Source organism: Pristiophorus japonicus, chromosome 25 (assembly GCF_044704955.1).
Source record: "Pristiophorus japonicus isolate sPriJap1 chromosome 25, sPriJap1.hap1, whole genome shotgun sequence".
NCBI classification, from domain to species: domain Eukaryota; kingdom Metazoa; phylum Chordata; class Chondrichthyes; family Pristiophoridae; genus Pristiophorus; species Pristiophorus japonicus.
In genome coordinates, this window is record NC_092001.1 from 20,642,757 (window position 1) to 20,648,265 (window position 5,509).

The following is a 5,509-nucleotide window of genomic DNA, read 5'->3' on the forward strand; positions in this document are numbered from 1 at the left end:
ATGCCCAGATTGAATATTAATGGCAGGCAAGATTTTTTGTTCGTAATGAACAGATTTGGCAAAACTAACGCCCAGGAGATCGCCCGCTCTCAGTTTCCCCACCTCACACGCATACCGCCCACCATAACGTTTGCACAAAAAAACGCGCACAAAAGGTCTAACTTTTCTGAACGAACGCCAGCGGTGTGGCTCGCATTTTTAAAATCACAGGTCTCTCATTCAAAAGGCTGCCTCAACTTTAGCGGAGTTTGCATTGACTCTGGAGTTCTACTCAGTGGCAGTGAACATCGCAACAGACATATATTCAGCTTCTGGACTATTGGGGTTTACTCACTAGTGTTTAATGGTGAAGCTATCCGAGGCAATGTGCATCAAGCTTACGTGCAAGAAAATACATTTTATAACATCATTGGTCTTAAATCATAATTATCACATGCAATAACACCCAACCCCAGCACAGATGCCACGTTTTCCATCATGGACAGCAAACAAATGATCAACATCTCCAGCAACACAGAATATAAAGGGAAATCAGGAGGGGGCTTGCCCAGCCCCCAATACAATACATCAAATTGCACACTCCCAGATGGAGTTATAATACAGCCATCACCAGCTGAAATGCCGCTTAATTTCCTTCCCCCCAGAACCTTCTTCTCACTAAATCTTCCCCTTCCCTTCCTCTCTTCACGGTGGGTGGCCGAGGAGCTCCTCATGCAGTTCCTCATTGGGGGGATGAAAGCAGATGCAGTCGTTGCACAGGGACAGGAGCGTGCAACATTCTCTGATGCAGAAGCAGCATCTTGGTTCTTGCTCTCATCTGTCATTCGCAGTGGTGGCGCAGAAACTAGGGGTGGAGTGCCACCAATGTTGCTGGCTATCGCATTCAGTGTCTCGGCCATCCGCTTTGGTCATTGTCGCCATCCACGTTGGTGCTCGTGGAACAGACCTGGCGTGTCCACGAGGCGTCCGCGTGGTCGGCGCCGTACTGAGGACAAATGGGGTGCCTTGTGGTGAGGGGTTTGTGCACGGTACCCCCAGAGTGGGGGCGGGCCTGACGGGAGGACCACTAGCTGACCTTGTGGGGAATGGCTTCTGGACCGTGGCGATGCAGGTTCCTCTATATGTGCTCTCTTTGCCATGGAGAACAGATTCAGTGGATTGACGGGCGACAATCAGAGCTCCTCACCACCAGATCCACTCGGATCATGCGCCGACTCCTGCCTCGCGCTCGCACCTTCTGGCCTCTTTGGCCGAGCCTGGGGCCGCACTTCTGGCTGAGCTGCAATACACAAATGAGTTTCTTAGAGGAGAAGGGGTGCTTGGGTCACAACTTGGGTCCAGCGCTACACACAGCATATCCATGACAAAAGCACCACCTCACTCAAAATCATCGCAGATATCAGATTTCATGACCACCAACAAATTCGCATTACAATAATCTTCTTTAAGCCATCATTATTTCTATGACAATTTTAGAAATCCTATATCAAATACGATTGTTTGGATATGAGTGGGTGTGGCATCTATTGAATTCACATCACGCAATGGTGTAAGCTTTTCTCACGTGGCATCACTTCAGGGTCTGTAAATGCGTCCGTGGCTCTTTGCGGGGCTTTCGCACGAATTTGAGCACACGCCTCTCCATCTCAGTGATGTCGCTGGGACTGGTGGCCCCACACCCATGAACCTCGGCACGGACCTCAACATCGAGAGCTTCTTCAGTAAAAGGTGACTGGACGGCAAGGCAAGTGAACGTTGCGTGATATCATTGCTAGGTCCTGTCACAGAGACGGATACAACACATAACCAAGTGATGTAATCATGATTATTATGAGAATTATCATTCGCAACCTAAAGATTCACACCGTGACCGCAGTCTTTGAGGAAAATATTCCCGGTAAAAGTAAAAGAGATATGTCTGATGAGAGTCCCTCGTGGCTTTTACAAATCCAATTATATAAAGACATAAGTTAATCTAAATCAATGTAATGTTTAATCTTGCGCATCCCACAAGGTCGTCCATCGTTTGTGGCATTGGTTGCGCTCACAAATCTTGTTGGTTGCCGTTGGCACCGACTCTGCTATCTCAGTCCATATCTCAGTCCATACCCTTTGGGTTGGGCTTCCCACACCCTCCCTGTGTCAAATCACCCCAGCGGTACTGGACCTTCTGCTGGAGCGAGGTATTTGCCTCTTTTGCGCCTCCAATGTGTTCCTCTCCAAAATCACTGCTCGCTCCAGCGTCAGAGTCCAAAGCATGCCGTGATGCCTCCTCCTCTCTCAATTATAGGCCAAATTGAGGGAAATATGTGGCTGCTAATTTTTCTTTCGCTACATGCTGTGAAGCTCTAAATTCTCTCTCCCTCTTTTCAAAGTAGTCACACGACACCCAGACACGCTTTCACCCCTCAGAGCTCCCTCGCTCTCTAAATCCTCTTATGTGCATATCATGATGACCCTTGACTTCCAGAACCACAGGAATCGACCGTTGCCATGCAGTTGCGAAGGAGGTCCACACTTTATGCAGAAGGTCACAAAAATTTTAATTTGCCGGCTGTAACGCACTTGTTCTGAAAAGGAAACTAGCTTTTTTGAGAATGAACGAGAAGCTGGCGATTTGAAAAGCCTTTTTTGACCAAAATAACTCCCATTTTTGGGCGGTAAGCTCAAAAGTGGAGCTTCCCAGTGATTTGAGAATAGCTGAGTATCCGGCGATCTCCAAATACGATGTTAACCCCCACGCCGGAAATAACGCCCATTTTTGGTAGATAAGCACAAAAGTGAAGCTTCTAAGGACATTGAGAATAGGCAAGTATCCGCCGATTTGAAAACACTTAGTTAAGGCCCAGCCGGAAATAACGCCCATTTTTGGGTGATAAGCACAAAAGTGGAAGTTCTAAGGAGTTTGTGAATGGGCACAAATATGGCGGTCTGCAACCAAATTTTTAATGCCCGCTCTAGTAATAACGCACATTTTTGGGCTCTCTGCACATGAGTGTGCAATACATCCCAAAGGATCGAACACACGATTAGGTTTATTCTACAGGGAAATGAGTAGAATGATATGGAATAATAATCACGTGAAATTTCAACTACTGCGATATTAATTGGACAGACGAGGTAGGGAAGACGATAAGGGAATGGAGTTCCCACAATGCGTACATGAATCCTTTCGAACCCAATCGATAAGGAGACCAACAAGGAAGGATTCGCTCTTGAAGTAGTAATAGGAAATGAAGCAGAGCAGAAAATAGAACTAAAAGTTGGGATGTATCGATGCAATAATAATATAATATGCTGTAAGCTAATAAATGAATTGGACATAAGTATGAAGAAGACCAGTTTAATTACTTGGAGAAAAGTTGGTTTGAGGGCTTGCGAATAGAACACGGAAAAATAAAATGTCCAACAATATTGGAACAACTTGAAAGAAAAGCAAAGGGAAACATTTAAAACGGTGTGCAGCAGGATTCGGGAAAATATATATACTGCTAAACACAAGAACAAACTGAATTCGAATGATGAATAAAGATATACAGAAAAAAATTAGGTTAAGGATAGGGGCATGCACTAATTACATGGACAGCGGCAGTCAGCATGATAAGGGAGAATACGGAGATAGTAGGGATGAAGTCAAAAACTATTAGAAAGGCAGAGAGCAACTGTTACTTTAAATTATCAAGGAACAATTAAGAAAATAGTCAAATATTTTACAGGTACATCAATAAAAAAGAAAATTCGGAATGGGAATATGACCACAGAGGATTGGACAGCATAATACCACAGGTAGCGATAGAGAAATGGCAGAAATATTAGGTAATTGCTTTGCTTCATAATTTATTAGGGCGACAGAGCAAGTGGACATGATATTAGACGATTAGATTAATAAGGAGGTAATTACATTTAAAAAAAAAAGTGGAGAACTATTAAATAAACTAATCAAACTCAAAGAGAATAAAACCACGGTTGAGACGGATTACATTCGCACAGTTTAAACCAAATTACAGTGGAGATGGCAGGGGCACGGTTACACACATTTCGTTTGAAAACGTGTACATCCAGAACTCAGCCAGATAGCTAACCTAATAACCATATTTAAGAAATGAGATAGAACATGCACAGGACACTTTCTAACAGACAGCTTAACGATGGTGGTAGGAAAAATAATGGCACCCCTACTAAAGGAGAAAATAGAATATAGAAACATAGAAACATAGAAAATAGGTGCAGGAGTAGGCCATTCGGCCCTTCTAGCCTGCACCGCCATTCAATGAGTTCATGGCTGAACATGCAACTTCAGTACCCCATTCCTGCTTTCTCACCATACCCCTTGATTACCCTAGTAGTAAGGACTTCATCTAACTCATTTTTGAATATATTTAGTGAATTGGCCTCAACAACGTTCTGTGGTAGAGAATTCCACAGGTTCACCACTCTCTGGGTGAATAAATTCCTCCGCATCTCGGTCCTAAATGGCTTCCCCCTTATCCTTAGACTGTGTCCCCTGGTTCTGGACTTCCCCAACATTGAGAACATTCTTCCTGCATCTAACCTGTCTAACCCCGTCAGAATTTTAAACGTTTCTATGAGGTCCCCTCTCATTATTCTGAACTCCAGTGAATGCAAGCACAGTTGCTGCAGTCTTTCTTGATAGGTCAGTCCCGCCATCCCGGGAATCAGTCTGGTGAACCTTCGCTTCACTCCCTCAATAGCAAGAATATCCTTCCCCAGGTTAGGAGACCAAAACTGTACACAATACTCCAGTTGTGGCCTCACCAAGGCTTGTACAATTGTAGCAACACCTCCCTACTCTTGCACTCAAATCCCCTCGCTATGAAGGCCAACATGCCATTTGCTTTCTTAACCGCCTGCAGTACCTGCATGCCAACCTTCAATGACTGATGTACCATGACACCCAGGTCTCTTTGCACCTGCCCTTTTCCTGATCTGTCACCATTCAGATATTAGTCTGTCTCTCTCTTTTTACCACCAAAGTGGATAACCTCACATTTATCCACATTATACTTCATCTGCCATGCATTTGCCCACTCACCTAACCTATCCAAGTCGCTCTGCAGCCACATAGAATCTTCTTTGCAGCTCACACTGCCACCCAACTTAGTGTCATCCGCAAATTTGAGATACTACATTTAATCCCCTCGTCTAATTCATTAATGTACAGTGTAAACAGCTGGGGCCCCAGCACAGAACCTTGCGGTACCCCACTAGTCACTGCCTGCCATTCTGAAAAGTCCCCATTTACTCCTACTCTTTGCTTTCTGTCTGACAATCACTTCTCAATCCATGTCCGCACACGACCCCCAATCCCATGTGCTTTAACTTTGCACATTAATCTCTTGTGTGGGACCTTGTCGAAAGCCTTCTGAAAGTCCAAATATACCACATCAACTGGTTCTCCCTTGTCCACTCTACTGGAAACATCCTCAAAAAATTACAGAAGATTTGTCAAGCATGATTTCACTTTCACAAATCCATGCTGACTTGGACC